Source organism: Balaenoptera borealis, assembly GCF_965194805.1.
Source record: "Balaenoptera borealis genome assembly, chromosome: 11".
Lineage (NCBI taxonomy): Eukaryota > Metazoa > Chordata > Mammalia > Artiodactyla > Balaenopteridae > Balaenoptera > Balaenoptera borealis.
The window spans coordinates 46,485,814-46,509,666 of record NC_138868.1 but is presented as its reverse complement, the minus strand read 5'-3'; the positions used below and the strand labels follow the sequence as shown (position 1 = coordinate 46,509,666).

Below are 23,853 nucleotides of genomic sequence, written 5' to 3'. Positions count from 1 at the left end.
TGAAAGACCTGTATATTGAACTACAAAATACTGCTGAAAAGCTAAAGACCTAAATAAATAGGAAGATATACATTGGTCAAGGGTTGGCCAACTCAATATTATTAAGCTGTCAACCTTCCAAATTAACACATATTTGAATAAATCTATAGATTCAATGCAATTCCAATCCAAATGCCAGCAGGGTTTTGTTTTTGTTTTTGGTAGAAATTATAAAACTGAATTTAAAATTCCAATTGAAATGTAAAGGATGTAGAATAGCTCAAACAACTTTGAAAAAGACAAAATTGGAGAACTAACACTACCTGATTTCAAGAATTGTGATAAAGCCGGAGTAATAAAAAGCAGTGTGGTATTAGAGTAAACATAGGCAAATAGATCAATGGAACAAAACAGACAGTCCAGAAATAAACCCACACGAATAAGGAGGACTGATCTCCTCCTACACTTGCTCAAGGAAAGATTAACTGTTGTTATGTGTTCTAAAAGTAAAGGATAATGAAATGAAGCAACATGTTAATGGAGAAGGTCCCTAAGCAGAAAACATTCTCCCTGCACATAGGGTTCCCTGAACTATTGCTGCTTGCAAGTCACCTCCAATTGTCACCTCAGCACAATACCCACACAGGTAAATTTTACTTTGCATATATTTATACGTATAAGATTAAGTGCTTCCTTAAGTGACTTAAAGGATAAATCATAGGCAGCTGAGTTATCTGCTTATAATCCACCCTTTCTAATCCTTGGACACCTGTCTTAGGGAATGAACTACTGGAGTTATAGAACTTTCAGGTAGCTCATCTTATTTAAACCCTTCCATTCAATGCTATTTCCTAAAGCCTCATTTTGGTCTCAGGAGGAAGACTGTCCTTTTCTGTTTGAATCCAAGGTCAACCGATCTGTCCTGTGGTCCTATACACCACTGATCTGACCATTTCATGCAGTTCCAGAGCTATGTCTTTATAATACTGTTTTCCTATTTCTTCTCCATTTTTATTATTAAGGCTCCATAATTGTAATTACCACCATAATCCTGTGGTTAAGACAGGATTCTTGAATAAAACAGAACTGTATTCAAATCTTCTGTGGTTTTTCTTACAACTTTGCACCTAAAATGTTAAAACCTGTACCCAGCAAACAGTAAAGATTCAATAAGTAGTAGCTATTGCTATTACCTTTATCACTATTATTATTACCTACCTACACCCAGTTACTTCCTACAAATTAGTTTCAACTTCAATTTCAATTTCAACTTCCTACAAATTAATTTCAAATTAATTTCAACCTACCTACACCCAGTTACTTCCTACAAATTAATTTCAAATTCTTCTCTACCTTTAACCTCTAAGCAATTCACAGTGTTGTTGCCTTCAAGGGGCCAATGGACAACTATTCATATTATTTAAAAATTTTAAAACAAATACTTAATGAATTTCTTTTTGTTGTTTAAAATCCAAGAAATATCAATGTTTGTAAAGAAAATGTTCAAATTCTTGCTGCCCAACCCAGTGACATGGACACTCTACCCTTCACCTCCAGCCACATAAGTTATTATTAATAGTTTTACGTGTTTCCTTCCAAATATCGTTGCACCTTCTATATACACATGTATGTGTGCATATAAGTATTAAGGTTTAATTCAAATAGTGCAATGAAACCCATCTTTCCTTATCTAGATTCACTGTCACCATTTCACCACTTACAAATATTTAGTTTTGCTTTTTTAATATAGGCATTTCATGTATTTTGTTTAGCCTCTAAGGTAGAATTTATTAAGATTATAGTTACTGGGACTTCCCTGGTGGCACTGTAGTTAAGAATCCGCCTGCCAATGCACGGGACACAGGTTCGAGCCCCGGTCCGAGAAGATCCCACATGCCACGGAGCAACTAAGCCCGCGCAACACAACTACTGAGCCTGTGCGCTAGAGCCCACAAGCCACAACTACTGAAGCCCACACGCCTACAGCCTGTGCTCTGCAACAAAGAGAAGCCACCGCAATGAGAAGCCCACGCACCGCGCTGAAGAGTAGCCCCCGCTCACCGCAACTAGAGAAAGCCCACACGCAGCAACGAAGACCCAACGTGGCCAAAAATAAATTAATTTAATTAAAAAGATGATACTTACTGAAGTTGAAATTTTATAAACAGCTCTAAGAAAAGATTAATTTTATCATCAAGACTTTGTAATTTTATGGGAAAATTAAGATTCTAGTCAGTACAGAGACCTGACATTTCAAAATCTTTCAGGCCCAACATATCTACTCACTTCCTGAAGCTCACTGCCCTGTAAGAGTCAGAAATATGTATTTCAGGGACAGTTATAGATATATTTTTAATTGAAAAATGGAAATTAACAAATAGTCATAAGAATTCCTTGGAGTTTAGAATAAATTCAAAATTTAGTGCTTAAATAGAGGAAATAAGGTGAGTTCCATTACAATTCCACTTTCTTTCCAGTTTATAAACACTGGAATTTTACTAATTTCCTGGATGACAAATGGAAGGAATGCTATCATTTGGGGCTTTTCCACTTACAGTTCCATGACCATGATCTCTAAAAACAAAGAACCCAGTGAAATCTTGATTTCACCCAACTCCTTCAAAAAGCCTATACATAACGTGGCTCATATTACATGAAAATTAAACTTGAGAAATTATGCCATGTATGAAACATTCATTTGCATTCTTGTCCTTTAAAGTGCTTCATAATAGAAAGGAAGAAGGTAAACTTGAGAATTAATCTTAAAGAAAGGTTAGATCTTAGGTCTTCTACTTAAAGAAAATAAAAGTTGAGGATCCCACTAACACAACCTCATCTAAAAAGCAAAAAAATGAATGTAATGTACTAGAGATATTATTTTTAAGGGAAACATTTACAAAACAAAAGGAAAAAACAGATACAACCTACCCAAGGAAAAAATGACTCATTAGCAGATCTGAAGAGGGAAAAATTGCCCAAGGTGAAACCTTTTATAAAATAAAGCTACATACTGTATACTAAGCTCAGTATACTTAAAAAACTGGCTTCAGAATAAGGCACATGCAAAAAAGTCTCAACAAAATATTGGCCAATCAAATCTTGCAGTATATAAAAACAATAATAGAGGCCCTGAACCAAGATGGTGGAGTAGAAGGACGTGCTCTCACTCCCTCTTGTGAGAACACCAGAATCACAACTAACTGCTGAACAGTCATTGGCAGGAAGACACTGCAACTCACCAAAAAAGATACCCCACATACAAAGACAAAGGAGAAGCCACAATGAGACGGTAGGAGGTGTGCAATCACAATAAAATCAAATCCCATAACTGCTGGGTGGGTGACTCACAAACTGGAGAACACTTATACCACAGAAGTCCACCCACTGGAGTGAAGGTTCTGAGGCCCACGTCAGGCTTGCAACCTGGAGGTCTGGCAACGGGAGGAGGAATTCCCAGAGAATCAGACTTTGAAGGCTAGTGGGATTTGACTGCAGAACTTCAACAGGACTGGGGGAAACAGAGACTCCACTCTTGGAGGGCACACACAAAGTAGTATGCGCATCGGGACCCAAGGGAAAGAGCAATGATCCCAGGGGAGACTGCACCAGACCTACCTGCTAGTGTTGAAGGGTCTCCTGCAGAGGTGGGGGGTGGCTGTGGCTCACCGTGAGGACAAGGACACTGGCAGCAGAAGTTCTGGGAAGTACTCCTTGGCGTGAGCCCTCCCAGAGTCGGCCATGAGCCCGACAAAAGAGCCCAAGTAGGCTCCAGTGTTGGGTTGCCTCAAGCCAAACAACCAACAGGGAGGGAACCCAGCCCCACCCAACAGCAGTCAAGCGGATTAAAGTTTTACAGAGCTCTGCCCACCAGAGCAACACCCAGCTCTACCCACCACCAGTCCCTCCCATCAGGAAACTTGCACAAGCCTTTGGATAGACTCATCCACCAGAGGGCAGACAGCAGAAGCAAGAAGAACTACATTGGCCAATCAAATCTTGCAGTATATAAAAACAATAATAGAGGCCCTGAACCAAGATGGCGGAGCAGAAGGACGTGCTCTCACTCCTTCTTGCGAGAATACCAGAATCACAACTAACTGCTGAACAGTCATTGACAGGAAGACACTGGAACTCACCAAAAAAGATACCCCACAGCCTGTGGAGCAAAAACCATATTCACAGAAAGACAGACAAGATGAAAAGGCAGAGGGCTATGTACCAGATGAAGGAACAAGATACAACCCCAGAAAAACAACTAAATGAAGTGGAGATAGGCAACCTTCCAGAAAAAGAACTCAGAATAATAATAGTGAAGATGATCTAGGACCTCGGTAAAAGAATGGAGGCAAAGATCGAGAAGATGCAAGATATGTTTAACAAAGACATAGAAGAATTAAAGAACAAACAGAGGTGAACAATACAATAAGTGAAATGAAAACTACACTAGAAGGAATCAACAACAGAATAACTGAGGCAGAAGAATGGATAAGTGACCTGGAAGACAGAATGGTGGAATTCACTGCTGTGGAATAGAATAAAGAAAAAAGAATGAAAAGAAATGAAGACAGCCTAAGAGACCTCAGGGACAACACTAAACGCAAAAACATTCGCATTATAGGGGTCCCAGAAGGAGAAGAGAGAGAGAAAGGACCCGAGAAAATATCTGAAGAGATTATAGTCGAAAACTTCCCTAACATGGGAAAGGAAATAGCCACCCAAGTCCAGGAAGCGCAGAGAGTCCCACACAGGATAAACCCAAGGAGAAACATGCCGAGACACATAGTAATCAAATTGGCAAAAATTAAAGACAAAGAAAAATTATTGAAAGCAGCAAGGGAAAAACGACAAATAGCATACAAGGGAACTCCCATAAGGTTAACAGCTGATTTCTCAGCAGAAACTCTACAAGCCAAAGGGAGTGGTATGATATACTAAAAGTGATGAAAGGGAAGAACCTACAACCAAGATTACTCTACCTGGGGCTTCCCTGGTGGCACAGTGGTTGAGAATCTGCCTGCCAATGCAGGGGACACAGGTTCGAGCCCTGGTCTGGGAAGATCCCACATGCCGCGGAGCAGCTGGGCCCGTGAGCCACAACTACTGAGCCTGTGCGTCTGGAGCCTGTGCTCTGCAACAAGAGAGGCCACGATAGTCAGAGGCCCGCGCACCGCGATGAAGAGTGGCGACCCCGTTTGGCGCAACTAGAGAAAGCCCTCGCACAGAAACGAAGACCGAACACAGCCAAAAATAAATAAATAAATAACCCATTAACTTAAAAAAAAAAAAAAAAAGATTAGTCTACCTGGCAAGGATCTCGTTCAGATTCGATGGAGAAATCAAAAGCTTTACAGACAAGCAAAAGCTAAGAGAATTCAGCACCACCAAACCAGCTCTGCAACAAATGCTAAAGGAACTTCTCTAAGTGGGAAACACAAGAGAAGAAAAGGACCTACAAAAACAAACCCAAAACAATTAAGAAAATGGTCATAGGAACATACCTAGCAATAATTACCTTAAATGTGAATGGATTAAATGCTCAAACCAAAAGACACAGGCTTGTTGAATGGATACAAAAACAAGACCCATCTATATGCTGTCTACAAGAGACCCACTTCAGACCTAGGGACACATGCAGACTGAAAGTGAGGGGATGGAAAAAGATATTCCATGCAAATGGAAATCAAAAGAAAGCTGGAGTAGCAATACTCATATGAGATAAATAGACTTTAAAATAAAGAATGCTACAAGAGACAAGGAAGGACACTACATAATGATCAAGGGATCAATCCAAGAAGAAGATATAACAATTATAAATATATATGCACCCAACATAGGAGCACCTCAATACATAAGGCAACTGCTAACAGCTATAAAAGAGGAAAGCAACAGTAACACAATAATAGTGGGGGACTTTAACACCTCACTTACACCAATGGACAGATCATCCAAAGTGAAAATAAATAAGGAAACACAAGCTTTAAATGACACAATGGGCCAGATAGATTTAATTGATATTTATAGGACATTCCATCCAAAAACAGATTACACTTTCTTCTCAAGTGTGCATGGAACATTCTCCAGGATAGATCACATCTTGGGTCACAAATCAAGCCTCAGTAAATTTAAGAAAACTGAAATCATATCAAGCATCTTTTCTGACGACAACGCTATGAGATTAGAAATGAATTACCGGAAAAAAAAAGTAAAAAACACAAACACATGGAGGCTAAAAATATGTTACTAAATAACCAAGAGATCACTGAAGAAATCAAAGAGGAAATCTAAAAATACCTAGAAACAAATGACAATGAAAACACGAGGATCCAAAACCTATGGGATGCAGCAAAAGCAGTTCTAAGAGGGAAGTTTATAGCTATACAAGCCTACCTAAAGAAACAAGAAAAATCTCAAGCAAACAATCTAACCTTACACCTAAAGAAACTAGAGAAAGAACAAACAAAACCCAAAGTTAGCAGAAGGAAAGAAATCATAAAGATCAGAGCAGAAATAAATGAAACAGAAACAAAGAAAACAATAGCAAAGATCAATAAACTAAAAGCTGGTTCTTTGAGAAGATAAACAAAATTGATAACCCTTAGCCTGACATCAAGAAAAAGAGGGAGAGGACTCAAATCAATAAAATTAGAAATGAAAAAGGAGAAGTTACAACGGACACCACAGAAATACAAAGCATCCGAAGAGACTACTACAAGCAACTCTATGCCAATAAAGTGGACAACCTGGAAGACATGGACAAATTCTTAGAAAGGTATAACCTTCCAGACTGAACCAGGAAGAAATAGAAAATATGAACAGACCAATCACAAGTAATGAAATTGAAACTGTGATTAAAAATCTTCCAACAAACAAAAGACCAGGACCAGGTGGCTTCACAGGTGAATTCTATCAAACATTTAGAGAAGAGCTAACACCCAACCTTTTCAAACTCTTCCAAAAAACTGCAGAGGAAGGAGCACTCCCAAACTCATTCTCTGAAGCCACCATCACCCTGATACCAAAGCCAGACAGAGATACTACCAAAAAAGAAAATTACAGGCCAATATCACTGATGAATATAGATGCAAAAATCCTCAACAAAATACTAGCAAACAGAATCCAAGAACACATTAAAAGGATCATACACCATGATCAAGGGGGATTATCCCAGGGATGCAAGGATTCTTCAATATACGTAAATCAATCAATGTGATACACCATATTAACAAACTGAAGAATAAAAACCATATGATCATCTCAATAGATGCAGAAAAAGCTTTTGACAAAATTCAACACGCATTTATGATAAAAACTCTCCAGAAAGTGGGCATAGAGGGGACCTACTTCAACATAATAAAGGCCATATACGGCAAACCCACAGCAAACATCATACTCAATGGTGAAAAACTGAAAGCATTTCCTCTAAGATCAGGAACAAGACAAGGATGTCCACTCTCACCACTATTACTAAACATAGTTTTGGAAGTCCTAGCCATGGCAATCAGAGAAGAAAAAGAAATAAAAGGAATACAAATGGGAAAACAAGAAGTAAAACTGTCACTGTTTGCAGATGACACGATACTATACATAGAGAATCCTAAAGATGCCAGCAGAAAACTACTAGAGCTAATCAGTGAATTTGGTAAAGCTGCAGGATACAAAATTAATGCACAGAAATCTCTTGCATTCCTATATACTAATGATGAAAAATCTGAAAGGGAAATTAAGGAAACAGTCCCATTTACCACTGCAACAAAAAGAATAAAACACCTAGGAATAAATCTACCTAGGGAGACAAAAGACCTGTATGCAGAAATCTATAAGACAGTGCTGAAAAATTAAAGATGATACCAACACATGGAGAGATATACCATGTTCCTGGATTTGAAGAATCAACATTGTGAAAATGATTATAGTACCCAAAGCAATCTACAGATTCAATGCAATCCCTATCATATTACCAATGGCATTTTTTACAGAACTAGAACAAAAAAACTTAAAATTTGTATGGAGACACAAAAGACCCCGAATAGCCAAAGCAGTCTTGAGGGAAAAAAGCGGAGCTGGAGGAATCAGACTCCCTGACTTCAGACTATATTACAAAGCTACAGTAATTAAGACAATATGGTACTGGCACAAAAACAGAAATTTAGATCAATGGAACAAGATAGAAAGCCCAGAGATAAACCCATGCACCTATGGTCAAGTAATCTATGACAAAAGAGGCAAGGATATACAGTGGAGAAAAGACAGTCCCTTCAATAAGTGGTGCTGGGAAAACTGGACAGCTACATGTGAAAGAATGGACAGAAGACTTAAATAGACATTTCTCCAAAGAAGACATACAGATGGCCAAGAAGCACATGAAAAGCTGCTCAACATCACTAATTATTAGAGAAATGCAAATCAAAACTACAATGAGGTATCACCTCACACCAGTTAGAATGGGCATCATCAGAAAATCTACAAACAACAAATGCTGGAGAGGGTGTGGAGAAAAGGGAACCCTCTTGCACTGTTGGTGGGAATGTAAATTGATACAGCCACTATGGAGAACAGTATGGAGGTTCCTTAAAAAACTAAAAATAGAGTTACCATATGACCCAGCAATCCCACTACTGGGAATATACCCAGAGAAAACCATAATCCAAAAAGACACATGCACCCCAATGTTCATTGCAGCACTACTTACAATAGCCAGGACATGGAAGCAACCTAAATGCCCATCGACAGACGAATGGATAAAGAAGATGTGGTACATATATACAATGGAATATTACTCAGCCATAAAAAGGAACGAAATTGGGTCATTTGTTGAGACATGGATGGATCTAGAGATTGTCATACAGAGTGAAGTAAGCCAGAAAGAGAAAAACAAATATCGTATATTAACGCATATATGTGGAACCTAGAAAAATGGTACAGATGAACCGGTTTGCAGGGCAGAAATTGAGACACAGATGTAGAGAACAAACGTATGTACACCAAGGGGGGAAAGTGGTACGGGGGTGGAGATGGTGGTGTGACGAACTGGGTGATTGGGATTGACATGTATACAATGATGTGTATAAAATTGAGGACTAATAAGAACGTCCTGCATAAAAAAATAAATTAAATAAAATTCCAAAATTCAAAAAAATAATAATAATAAACACAAACAAATGGGGTTTATTTGAGCAACTTAAGGCTAGCTCAATGTTCAATAACAAATCAATATAACCCATCATATTAATCTAACAAAGAAAAATCACATCATAATATCATTTAACAAAACTTCAACACCCATCAGGATAAAAATTTTCATCAACCTAAGAGCAAAGGGGAACTTTTCAACTAGATAAAGGACATGTGCAATAGACCTACAGTGAACATCAAAGTAAATGGTAAAGGATGAAATACTTTCCACTTATGAAGAGGAAAAATGCAAGGATATCTACATTCACCATTCTGGCATTAAAAGATATATAGAACAGAAAGGAAGGAATAAAACTATCCCAATTTGCAAGATGACAAGAATGTCTATGTAGAAAACCCCAGGGATTCTTTAAAAACAGTCCTACAACTATTACGAACAAAACTACAGGATACAAAGTCAAAACACAAAAATCACTTAAATTTCTATACACTAGCAATAAACAACATGAAACCAAAATTAAAAAACAACAACAACAACAAAAAACCAGTAACATTTATAAAAGCTTCCCCACCCGCCAACCCAGCTCATGGAGCTTTATTCAGAATGGAATAATAAGATCCTGTTGGTTCTTGCTGCACTTGAAAGGGTAGGCCCAGCTGGGCCATATTCCCTAAGAAGCCAGTGTTGAAGACCCATGTTTCCTCTCCTACTTCTTTCAAAACTCCTGCGACGAGAGTTGAGGACTACCTGGAACCTCTTTTCAGAACCCATACTCACCCAAGCCTTACTCTCTTCCTACCCATCCCACCACTCCTGCTGTCAAACATGAATAACAAGATTGACATACGGATATTCCTTGGGTTGGGAATCCCCTGACAGCTTCAAGGGAATACTGTATGACAACAGGGAGAAGTCTCACATCTATCACAGTCCCTCTACCACATACATACAGATGCACAGACACACTACTATTGGAAATACTTAGGGATAAATCTAATAAATCATGGCACTTATGAAAGAAATCAAAGAAGACCTAAAAAATGGGGAGACGTACAATATCAGAAGACTCAACATAGGGACTTCCCCCGTTGTCCACTGGTAAAGAATCCACCTTCCAATGCAGGGGACGTGGGTTCGATCCCTGGTCAGGGAACAAAGATCCTACATGCCACGGGGCAACTAAGCCCGCACGTCACAACTACTGAGCTCACGTACCTCAATGAGAGAGCCCATGTGCTGCAAACTACAGAGCTCATGCACCCTGGACCCCGCGCACCACAAATACAGAGAAGCCCATGCGCCACAACAAAGAGCACACGCCGCAACGAAAGATCTCACACACCTCAACGAAGACCCCGCACGCCGCAACTAGACCCAACACAGCCAAAAAAAAAAAAAGACTCACCATATGAAAGATATCAATTTTCACCAAAATGATCTAGAGCAAAATCAAAATCCAAGCAGGGCTTTTTTTGTAGTTATAGATAAGCTCATTCTTAAACATTATATGGTAGGACAAAAGTACTACAATAGCTAAAAGAATGTTGCAAAAGAAAATTAAGTTGGAGGAATCACACTATTAAATTTTATGACTTATTATAAAGCAACAGTAATCAAGAGAGTGTGGGGAATTCTCTGGCGGTCCAGTGGTTAGGACTCCATGATTCCACTGCCGGGGGGCCTGGGGTTCAATCCCTGGTAGGGGAACTAAGATCCCGGAAGCCGCACAGCATGGCCAAAAAAAAAAAAAAAAAAAAAAAGAGAGAGAGTGTGGTATTGGTGAAGACATACATAAGTCAATGGAATAGAAGTCCAGAAATAGACCCATATAAGTATGGCCATCTGATCTTTGACAAAAGAGCACAAGTAGTTCAGCTGAGAAAGAATAGTCTTTTTTCAACAAATGGTGCTGGGACAACAGGTCATTTATATGCATACAAAAAGAAAAATTAATCTCAATCTAAACCTCATATCTTATACAAAGATTAACTCCAAACGGACCACAGATCTAAATATAAAACACAGAACCATAAAACTTTTAGAAGAAAACACAAGAGAAAATCTTCACAACCTGGGGTTTAAGTGAAAATTTCTTAGAAATAACACCAAAAGCAGGATCCATTAAAAAAAAATTAACTCAAACTTCACCAAACTTAAAATTTTTGCCTGGCGACTTCCCTGGTGGCACATTGGTTAAGAATCTGCCTGCCAATGCAGGGGACACGGGTTCGATACCTGGTCCAGGAAGATTCCACATGCCGTGGAGCAACTAAGCCCGTGCGCCACAACTACTGAGCCTGCGCTCTAGAGCCCACAAACCACAACTACTGAGCCCGTGTGCCACAACTACTGAAGCCCACGTGCCTGGAGCTCGTGCTCCGCATCAAGAGAAGCAACCGCAATGAGAAGCCCGCGCACTGCAACAAAGAGTAGCCCCCACTTGCTGCAACTAGAGAAAGCCCACGCGCAGCAGTGAAGACCCATGCAGCCAAAATAAAATAATAATAAATATATAAATTTTTTTAAAAAGAGCACTCATTAAAAAAAATTATATTCCTGTAAAAGACACTGTTAAGAAAATTAAAAGCCAAGTCTCCAGAATATATAAAGAACTCTCAAAACTCAACAGTAAAAAAAACAAACAATCCCATCAGAAAATAGGCAAATATTTGAATAGGTATTAATCCAGAGAAGATATATGCAAATAGCCAAAAACACATGAAAAGATGCTCAACAACATTAGTCATTAGGGGAGTGCAAATAAAATACACAATGAGATAGGACTTCACTCCCATTAGGATGGGTATAATCAAAAAGGCTGATGAAAGTATTGGCAAGAATGTAGAGAAACTGCTGGTGGAAGTGTCAAACAGTGCAGCCTCTTTTGAAAAACAGTCTGGCAGTTCAGCAAACGGTCAAACATACAGCTACCACATGAATCAGTAGTTCTACTCCTAGGTATATACCCAAGAGAAATGGAAACTAATGGGTCTACACAAAAACTTGTGCGTGAATGTTCACAGTACATTATTTGTAACAGCCAAAAACTGGAAGCAACTTAAATGTCTTTCAATAGGTGAATGGATAAACAAAAATATGGTACACCCACATAATGGAATACTGAGTAATAAAAGGGAACAAGCTACTGATACATGCAACAACTTAGATGAATCTCAAATACATTATGCTAATCGAAAGGAACCAGGACCTAAAGGTTACACACTGTATGATTCCATTTATACGGCACTGTCAAAAATATAAAAACTACAGTAACAGAGAACATATTGCTGGTTGTCAGGGATTACAAGTGGTGGGAGGTGTGACAATAAAGGGATAGCATGAGGGAGTTTGTTGGAATGATGCAACCGTCTTGTATCCCGATGGTAGTGGTGGTTATACATGTCTTAAAATACATATATCTGTATCCTAAACAAATAAAAAGGTCAATTTTATTGCATAATAATTTAAACAATAAAAAATTTTAAGAATGATAGACTAAATTCTATTAATCCCAGCAGCTGCCTATGAGAATTAAAAAAATAAACATGGCCAAATTGAGTGCTTAAGGCCAAATATACGGAATTTTTCCCCAGATGTCTCTGATTACTTAGTGGGGGGGACAAAGGCAGGTTTAAGTGTGCCACAACTTATGTTATGGTTTCCCTAGAAGCAAACCCTGAAGTAAGGATTTTAGTGCAAGTAGTTTGGGAAAAAAATCCCAGGAAACTGTAGTAGGGAAGTAGGAAAGAGAAGGCAGCCACTGTGTACATTAATGAACAGGCTACATCTGTGGGCAATTGGAGTTCAGCTGTCTCACTGAGAGTCAGTGTAGGGCTTACATTACAGTTATCCCACTCAAGGGGCAAGGGAGCTAGACGTTTTCCCCTCAATTTCTGTCAGTCATCAGTTGGTTGCTCCTATGGGGCATGAATTCCCTAGAAGATCTGGCCTGCCAATGTGCAGGGGCAGAGCAGGCTCCAGGGGACAAAGAAAGCCCCCAAGCTAAAAATCATATGTACTGGCAGTCAGACATCAGGACAACATGCATAGAAATGGAAGGTGCTGATTACAGGCAGGGCACTGAGGAAAGATGGACATACACACACACCACATCTTTATCCATTCAGCTGTTGATGGACACTTAGGTTGCTTCCATATCTTGCCTATTGTAAATAATGCTGCTATGAACACTGGGGTGCAAGTATCTTTTTGAATTGATGTTTTCGTTTCCTTTGGATATATACCCATGAGTGGTATTTCTGGATCATATAACAGTTCTATTTTTAGGTTTTTTTTGAGGAACCTCCATACTGTTCTCCATGGTGGCTACAACACTTTACATTTCCACCAACAGTTTTATGCTTAATGAAACATGTCAGACAGAGAAAGACAAATGTTATCACTTATATGTGGAATCTAAATAAAACGAATGAATATAACAAAACAGAAACAGACAAATATAGAGAACTAGTGGTTACCAGTGGGCTGAGGGAAGGGGGAGGGGCTAAATAGAGGTATGGGATTAAGAGATAGAGCTATCTATCAAATAAATAAGAAATAAGCTCTAAAGATATATTGCACAGTACAGGGAACATAGCCAATATTTTGTGATAACTTTAAACGGAGTATAATTTATAAAAATATCGAATCACTATGTTGTATACCTGAAACTAATATAATATTGTAAACCAACTACTTCTCAAAAAAAATAAAGTAGGCTTTTACATATACTGAGTTACACTTATATGTTTCCTATACTCTTCCTGAAATTGAAATAAAATTACTAAAATTGTTATTTCGATTTTTAAATTACTAAAATTATTAAATTCCTTATTAAACTGAAATTAAGAGACAGCAATTTCTTTAACAAATGACTTTCAAGGAAAATCAAGGAAAGAAGAAAACTATCAATTAAGAAAGATTTAAGAAACCTATCAACTAAAAGCAATATGTGGACCTTGTTTATATGTTGATTCAAGCATCTAAAATAGTGAAGGATAAATACACAAATGAGGAAATATGAAGACTGTTGAATATTGGTGATATTAAATTATTGGTAAGTTTTTAGATATGATAACGACATTGTGGTTGTGCTAATAAACAAAAAGAGGTCTTATCTTTTAGACATACATACTGAAATATTTATGAATGAAATGATATTAAGTTGAACCATATGGAATTATCATTTTGTAGACAGAAAATGGATGGATATAGACAATTTCATATGGTCCAATTAATATCTATGGTTTGTTTCAAAATAATCCAACGGGGAGGGTGTGAGGCTGGTGAGCGGATAGGGCTTATAGATGAAAAAAAGAATGACCCAACGTTAATGACAGTTGTAGTTGGATGATGAGTACATGGGAGTTTATTTCTATTTTGATGTTTTCATTTTTCTATGTATTTAATGAATAGAAAACTGAGGCGAGAACCCCACCTGTAACTATGCCTTGCCCAATGCTTATTAGCACTCTATATGACACACAGTAAATAACAAAAACACAAATGTTGGAATGATATCTAAACCAATATTCTTCTTAGAAAGGATTATCTATAGGAAATGGCGGGCTAACAAAAACACAGCTAACCATGTCATCAACAACTGAGAAGGGTAGTAAAACCAAAACAAACTAGTTAGACTAGCAAAAGAAGATAAAATAGAAAAACAAAAATTAGAAACAAAATGTATTTTAAAATTTTATAAAATTTTCACATGTGATTTAATTGTGTGGATTTTACTACCTCTTAAAGTTTATAATAGCTATATATTCCTCACACCACAATCCCTTTCACTTACTTTTAATCAATATTGTATGTGATTTCATTTAGGCTGATTAAAAAACATTTGCTCTGAATTCCATTACCTATCTCTGTTTACTAGATATGGATACAGGTATAGACTAGATAAAAGGTATAGAAAATTTTAAATATATCCATTAAGCTCTCTAGAGTCTCTTCCTTTTTTTTAACATCACACACACACAATTTTAAATCCATCTAAAAGAAATATCTTGCTTATAGCCAGGTAAATGTCGTTTAGACATATAATATATTTATATTAAATTCAATTTGCTAAGTATAGCCAGTGTTAGTAAGGATGGATTCATTCTATCTTGGCTATCCCTGGAACACTTTATATTAAGACATATAGTTTAAAAGTTACAGAAAAATATATCAATAGGGCTTCCCTGGTGGCGCAGTGGTTGAGAGTCCGCCTGCCAATGCAGGGGACACGGGTTCGAGCCCTGGTCTGGGAAGATCCCACATGCCGCAGAGCAACTGGGCCCGTGAGCCACAATTACTGAGCCTGCGCGTCTGGAGCCTGTGCTCCGCAACAAGAGAGGCCGCGATGGTGAGAGGCCCGCGCACCGCGATGAAGAGTGGTCCCCACCTGCCGCAACTAGAGAAAGCCCTCACACAGAAACGAAGACCCAACACAGCCATAAATAAATAAATAAATAAATAAAAGACCGTGAATTTCTTTAAAAAAAAAAAAAATCAATACTTCCTTAATAGTATGAAAAACCTTTTAATAATTACAGCTGTCAAAGAGAATTAACTATCTCCTAAAGAATTAGAACCCCTTACTGACATATTAAACCAGAAGCTAGATTTATCAGATATACTGAAAAACAGGTTCATAAAGAAGGCTGAACTTGATAATTTCATGGTCTTTGGCACCAGACAGAAAAGAACTGAGTCCTGATTCTGGTCTTAACTGAGGTTATGATTTTGGTGAAGTTTCCTAATTTCTCTGAACCTCAGTTTTTCTTGAACATAAAATACCTCATATTTTGTGGATAAGATTAAATGATATAATGCATGTAAGTTGTTTAGCACAGTACCTGGGACATAGTAGATGATTAATAAACACTATTATAGAACCTTTGGCCTGTCACACAGCTGGTACTCAGATATACTAGCAATCAATATCACGTTCATTACTATTGCTACTGCTATTATACATAAGGGTTCTAGTAAGTAACTGATGAATGGAACAGAGGAAATGTCTCACTTGAGACATAAAAGGTGGGACAACAGAGGGACCAGACAGATGGCATTACTGAAGGACAGGATCCATGTGTCAGTATTTCTATAAGCATTGGGAGCAGTGATGGTGACCCTGAGACTGATGGTAATTAATTCAATTAGTTTATTGAACAACTACCCTGTGCCAAGCACTAAAACAGAATAAGAAAAATAAAGTCCCTGCCCTGTGGCAGTTTATGTTCTAGTGTTTCTGGTGATTCCAATGACGCATAGTTGTTTCTTGAATATAATGTAATTTAGGAAAACATCTGAACCTGAAATATATATACAGTAGCTGTCTTTTTTGTGGACCCAGGCAAGGGTACTAGAAATGGCTACATCCCTCAGACTGGCATTATAAGTCTGCAAAAGAATGATACTTCAAATCTCAATGATACCTGGTATAGATACCACCAAATATTAAGTACATAAACCTCACAAAACACCTGTAATAAAATCCTTTGTCAGCCGAAGATCAAATGACAGTCAGTATCAATTCCAAGTATCAATTCAATCCATGGCTAAGATTTCAATGGCAACCCAAGTTTTACTGTAAATGGTAACTGACTAGGACACTGCACAAAAGCTATCATTTTCCAAAACACAGAATACAGTATAACTTGTGATTTGGAAATAAGTCAAAATATACATCTAAGGAAACTAATGTTTCAAGCAGTTCAAAATTTGTTAGTTTTAGCTCTCACGAGCTTTATAAAAATATGTTTGGTATGAAATGCTAACACTGTTTTTGATAAGAACTGTCTAAACAAGATGAGTATTAATATTTACCAAAACAGAAAAACAACGTGTTAGCCTGATATGGGCAGCTGGCTGGCTTTAAATTCTATCATCTATCAGTCACCCAGAATATTTACTACTTGTTTACTTAATGCAGCCTTTCTGAGAAAGGCACTTGCAGAATATTCACTGGCTGCTAAATATTATTGTTAGAAACAGCAACCAGAGATGGTTATCTGTTTAAGCTGTTTATCTTTGTCCCTTGAAAAAAAATTACAGCAAATAGAACAAAATGTTCTACTGCAAAGGCTCAGTCTAAATGTATCTGGATAATAGCAAAATGAGTGTCTCCTTGGAACTTCAGAGGTAACAATCTCTGAAAAGCAGCCTGGAGGGGAATATCTTCCTTTCAATTATAAATTATCAAACAATAAAATATACAGAGAAAACTTTTCCCTTGAAAAAGCAACAACTAAATCAGTCATTCACAGAAGAGAGAAAGACTGAGTGTCACACCACCAGAGTGTGCCTAGACCCAAGCATCAGGACCAAAAAGAATGAAGATTTAATAGAAAGGTCAGACCTACACAGCAAACAAAAAGGTAAAGAAGAAATGGCTAAGTGGTCTCCAGTCAGATTAGCTCATGGGAAATTGTTTGAAACATAAAATAAAATAATAGCACATCTTATGTTTACATAGCACCTTGGCATTTTTCAAAGCACTAGGGCTTGAGATCAAAGAATCAGTGCCTCAGTGAAGTGTTCGCTCTTTCCTCAAGTCTAAATTGCTCCTTTATTGGGGTCCTCTTAATTCTTTGTTTAATATCTGTATTTGAACATTTGTCCAGACTACCTTGTATTACAACTGATTATAAAACAGGCTGTATGTCTCACTATATTATTAATAACCATAGGGCTGTGTTTTTATTCAATTATTTCCCTAGAACATAATATTAGCACTATGTCTCTCTCCAAATAGGTGCTAAGTAAAACTCTGTTGAATTTGACTCTATTATCTTCCGAAGTGCACATAACTATCCCATGAGATAGTGAAAGTAGATATACCTGTTTTATAAAGGAGGAAACTGAAATACAGAAAGGTTAAATAATGTGCCCAGATTCACCCAGGTAGGCTCCAGGAACTCTGACTTCTAGGATAACAGTGTCCCTTTGTATGACAGTTTAGAAGACTTAGGTAGCAGAAATTCATGGAGAAATAGCTCACAGAATTTAGAATGAAACTAAGCAATCACAAGTTAGCATTGCTGTATAAAGAAACCATTTATATATTATCTATTGCAGAGCCCCAGTAAAAGAATAACATTTGATTTGTAATCCTGAGTTTTCTTTGCCTTTCCTTGTCCAGTCAAGAGAAGTTAAATCCCGTATATTTATTCTGAAAGCTACTCACCTAGGAATATGACTTAAAATCAGGATGGCGTAATAGTGAACCTTCAATCACTAGCTGTGCACCAAAAACATGGTCAGGACATACACAATATATGAAAAGATAACAAAAAAGACATAGCCAAGTTCCAAAACAAGATAAACAACTCCAATGGCCAGTAATGAAACAGAAATGGTTTAAAAAAAAAAGTAAATTTGGTTAAAAGCTCAGGCCTCCTGGTTATAGATTACTTAAACAGGAGTGACAGAGATCAGCACCACATCAGCCCTTGCCTCTAAGCAATGAGCTGGTTCAAGAAAGGAGGCAAGTAAATGCAAAGGCATCTGTAAGTGCGTGCACGTGTGTGCCCACACACACACACACACACACACACACACACACACACACACACAGAGCAGTCAACCTTCACCTAGGGCTTTTAGAAAAATTCCTGCCTCGGGGCAGGGGTGCGGGGAGGTGGGCTGACATAACCTATTAACCTAGTACCAGAAATGGAATCAAAGTACTGAATGTTTCTGTCATATCTCCACCATAACTGGTGACAGAATCACTGAAATTCTGGAACAAGACTTGGTTCTAGATTGGGGACAAGGAGGGTTAAAGTGAAAATTAACTGAATACCTAGAGACAGATAGGTATGAACAGAGAGGGAGGAAGGACAACGGCAGAAAAATGAGCAGCAAACCAATACTCAAAATCATACAGAGAAATCTACTGCTAAAAATTACAGCCAGAAAAATCAATAATCAAACATGAATTTACTCAATATGAAAATAATTTTGTAGAAATAAATAAAGAACTTTAAAACTAAGTTCATATAGAATGTTCAAGGAGATAAATGAAAGCAAAATTTCAACTGAAAATGAACAAGAAAGAATGAAAACAAAAGCAGGAGAAGAAATCTAGGTATGAAGAGAACCCAATTAGAAAATCTGAAAATGAAAAACATAGTCATTGAAATAAAAAAAAAAAAATCAATAGATGAAATGAACTCTTCTCCAGATAAAATGAAGACAGAATTCTTGAATTAGAAAAAAGTCCTGATACATTGACCAAGAACTCAGCACAGAGAATCAGAAAAAAATTTTAATTGAAACCACAGCTAAAAGACATATAAGGTATATATTGAGAGGCTCCAATATTCATGCAATGGGAGTTTAAGAAACAAGTACTAAAATAAATGGTGAAGAAACAATAATTGCTGAAAAATTTTGTGAAAAGAAAACTGAATCTTCAGATTAATAAAGAAAGTGGACAATTTGGAGTCATCATCAAGAGAAATTCTTTTGAGATTGTTTCTTAATCTGTGATTTTCCCATATATTTCTGCCCCTCTCAACATCCTACAAAGCTGACAAATTACACATTCTTATAAAAACTAAAGCTAAATGGACCAGTTGGGTCACATAATATCTGGTTGGGGTTAAGGAGGTAGTTCCAGTAATCCAGCTGTAAGGGATAGAGCTGTCAGATAGGAGGGAGTATAGAAATTCTTTTACCAGGCTTCAGAGAGCATTCATTTGACAAGCAGGGGAAATGCAGTCAGATGATGGCTTTACTCTTCTGTTTTATTTTCCTCGTCCATTCAGTTCAAGTAAACTCCAGAAATAAGAAAAATTCACAATAAGCAATGACTGAGTACAAGGCCCTGTACTACATATTATAAGGGGTACAAAAGCTATCTTCCCTTCAAGACCATTTAGATAAGAAAACAGTTGAAAAGTAAATGATGGGCCAAGATGGAGTAATGATGGACTAGATTTAATCTCCTGCCAAAAACAAATTTAAAAAAACACAAAAATTGGACAAAATGTATAAAGTAACAGTTTTCAAGACACTGGACATCAGGTAATAAAGGGCAATGATCCATGAAAAATGAGGTGACCCTTAGGATTTCCTCAGCTTCCCACATTGAGTTTCCAGGTTGCAGAACAGAGAGGGATAAAGTCCAACAGACTCCCTGAGTTGAGAAGACAGAACAGATATCCAGAAAGACCAAGGGAGCTAGAATTTGCAAAGCATGGTACCACAGAAGACAAAAATGCTTAAGAGAGAAAACTCCAGAGATTTGCAGAGGGTTCCCTTCAAGTATCCAACAGTGTATGGAACAGAAGCAAAAATATAATAATAAAAAAGATCAGACAGAAAACAGAAAAACGATTAGAAAAAAAAAACAAAACAATGAAACCAAAGCTAGTTCTCTGAAAAGTTCAATAAAATTTATAAACCTCTAGCCGGATGGACAAAGAAAAAGAAGACGCAAATTATCTATATCAGGAATTTCTTTAAAGTACCACAGATCAAAAGAACATTAACACTATAATAAGGGAGTATTTAAAATAACTTCATGCCCATAACTCAACAACTCAGATGAACTGACAAATTTTTTAAAAGACACAAAATTTGAAAGACACTCAAGAAGAAACAGATATTCTGTCTGAATAGTCCTGTATCTCTGAAGTTTCTAGTTTAAAACCTTACTACAAAAAAAAGTCTTAGGCCTTACAGCTTCATAAGCAAATTCAATTAATCAATTCATGAGGATGTAATATTAATTCTACATAAAAACTTCTTAAAAATAGAAAAGTAATATTTCCAAACCTATTTTTTGAGTTGAGTATAACCTTGAGACCAAAACCAGACAAAGACATAACAAGAAAACTACAGACCAATATCTCATAAATATTGATGAAAAATTCCCAACAAAGTATTAGCAAACTATTCCCAGTAATATGTAAAAAGAATAATACATCCTACTAAGTAGAGTTTATCCTTGGAATTAAAGGCTAATTCAATATTTGAAAATTGATCAGTGTAATTCCTCAAATCAAGAGACTGAATCCGCTCCTGGGCATATATCCAGAGAAAACTCAAATTCAAAAAGATACAGCACCCCAATGTTCATAGCAGCATTATTTACAATAGCCAAGACATGGAAGCAACCTAAATGTCCATCAATAAATGAATGGATAAGGAAGATGTGGGATATATACACAAGGGAATACTATTCAGCCAAAAGAAAAGAATGAAATAATGCCATTTGTAGCAACATGGATGGACCTAGAGATTATCATACTAAGTGAAGTAAGTCAGAGAAAGAAAGACAAATACATTATGATATCACTTATATGTGGAATCTAAAATATGATACAAATGAACTTATTTACAAAACAGAAACAGACTCACAGACATAGAAAACAAATTTATGGTTACCAAAGGGAAAAGGGAGTGGGGAAGGAATAAATTAGGAGTTTGGGATTAGCAGGTACAAACTACTACATATAAAATAGATAAACAACAAGGTCCTACTGTATAGCACAGGGAAATATATTCAATATCCTGTAATAAACCATAATGGAAAAGAAAATAAAAAAGAATATATATATGTATATAACTGAATCACTTTGCTGTACACCGGAAACTAACACAACACTGTACATCAACTATATTTCAATTTAAAAATTATAAATAAATAATACATAAATAAATAAACACACCGTTGTCAAGTCAAAAGAGAGGCAGAGAGAGACTGAAGAAAAATACCATACAATCAGCTCAATAGATAGAGAAAACATACTTGATAAAAATATGACATCCACTTATGATTTAAAACTCTCAGCAAACTAGGAATAGAAGGAAACTTCCCAACATAAAAAAGAGCATCAACCCAAAACTTCAAGTTTGCTGTTATGTATTTTGGATATTAACCTTTTATCAGATATATGATTTATAAATACTTTCTCCCATTCTGTAGGCTGCCTTTTCATTTTGTTGATCGTTTCCTTTGTGATGCAGAAGCTTTTTAGTTTGATGTAGTCCCACTTGTTTATATTTGTTTTTGCTTTTAGTGTCAGTTTCAAAAAAAAAAATCATTGCTAAGACTGATGTCAAGGAACTTTAGTTTTATATTATCTCTGTACCATACAGATTTATCAAATTGCATAAGATTACCTTGGTAATACAAGAATTTTGCTCTATGTGTAACTTTAGAAACTGATTATCACATACTACTACATATAATAAACATAAGCTAAATACTCTTCTATTGTTATTTTTAAAGCCAATAAATAATGAACATGTAATTTCTATTCTCTTATTAAATTATAATTGTTTAGGGACTTCCCTGGTGGTCCAGTGGTTAAGACTCTGTGCCCCAATGCAGGGGGCCGGGTTCGATCCCTAGTCAGGGAACTAGATCCCACACGCTGCAACTAAAGATCCCGCATGCCACAAATAAAAGATCCCGTGTGCTGCAACGAAGACCCAGTGCAGCCAAAATAAATAAATAAATAAGGCCATGCTTATTTTTTTACAAAAAATTATAATTATTTACTGTTTGAAAAATAATTATTTTTAAGCACATTCTTTTTTTCTAAACAGAAAAAATTACCCCAAATACTTGTGAGCACTAATAAATGCTAACTTGTAATATTTTATAATGGAGCTATATGGAGTCTGAGCGAAGAAAAAAAAGTACCTGCTAGGATGAGAAGCACATATCTGAACAAATAAATGTAAACCTTATTTCAACCTACCATCCCTTAAGCCACTTGAAATGCTTCAAAGTATTTAAAAATTTCTCTTGAGATTTCTTCTTTGACCCATGTGTTATTTAGAAATGCATTTTTCATTCCCAAGTATATTGAGATTTTCCAACTATCTTTCTATTACTGATTTCTAGTTTAATTCCACTGTGGTCTGAGAACAGACACTGTATGATTTCCAGTCTTTTAAATTTGTTAAGGTGTGTTTTATGGCTCCAAATGTGGTCTATCTTGGTGAATGTTCCAATTGGTGAGCTTGAGAAGAATGTGTATTCTGCAGTTGCTGGATGAAGTATTCTATAGATATCCATTATAATCCAGTTGATTGATGATGTTGAGTTCAATTATGTCTTTACTACTTTTCTGCCTGCTGGATCTGAACATTTCTGATACAGGGGGTGCTGAAGTCCACAACTATAACAGTGGGTTCATGTATTTCTCCTTGTAGTTCTAATTAGTTTTTTCCTCATATTTTGACACTCTGTCTTTAGGCACATACATGTTAAGGAGACTTTTTACCCCAAAATTGCAGCTTAAAACAACAAACATTTATTTTCTCAGTTTCTTTGGGTCAGACTCTAGGAGTTTAGTTGCTGGGTGGCTCTGGCTCATGGTCTCTTCCGAGACTGCAGTCAGTCTGTCATGCCTGAGTTGCAGATCTCCTTCCAGGGTCACTCCCATGGCTGTAGGCAGGCCTCAGTTCCTCCCTACATGGGCTTCTCCATAGGCTGGCTGAGGGTCCTCAAGATACAGCAGATGGCTTCCCCAAAGGCAGTTATTCAAGAGACAGATAAGGTGAGAGAGCACACCCAAGACGGAAGCTGCAGTCCTTTCAAAACCTAATCTCACAAGTAACATTCTTTTTATAACAGAGTTGTAGACTACTGTTTAGACATTTTATACACACATCCTTTGTCAGATATATGTTTTGTAAGTATTCTGGCCTAATCTGTCACTTGTCTTTTCATTTTCTTAACAGCGGCTGATGAGGAAAATCCTTTAACTTTGAAGAAGTCTAACTTA

The 23,853-nt window shown here is 36.9% G+C and overlaps 1 protein-coding gene and 1 pseudogene across 21 annotated transcripts in view; one reads left to right on the top strand and one right to left on the bottom strand.

The window, feature by feature from the left end:
* The window catches only part of SBF2 (SET binding factor 2), a 468,341-nt gene that overhangs the window by 284,605 nt on the left and 159,883 nt on the right, over window positions 1-23,853 (bottom strand). The window lies entirely within an intron of this gene.
* LOC309605602 (large ribosomal subunit protein eL42 pseudogene) overlaps window positions 8,298-23,853 on the top strand; it is a 621,562-nt pseudogene continuing 606,006 nt past the window's right edge. Inside the window, exon 1 of the transcript XR_014249636.1 lies at window positions 8,298-21,672. The product of XR_014249636.1 is annotated as a large ribosomal subunit protein eL42 pseudogene (transcript). The remainder of the gene's footprint in view (window positions 21,673-23,853) is intronic.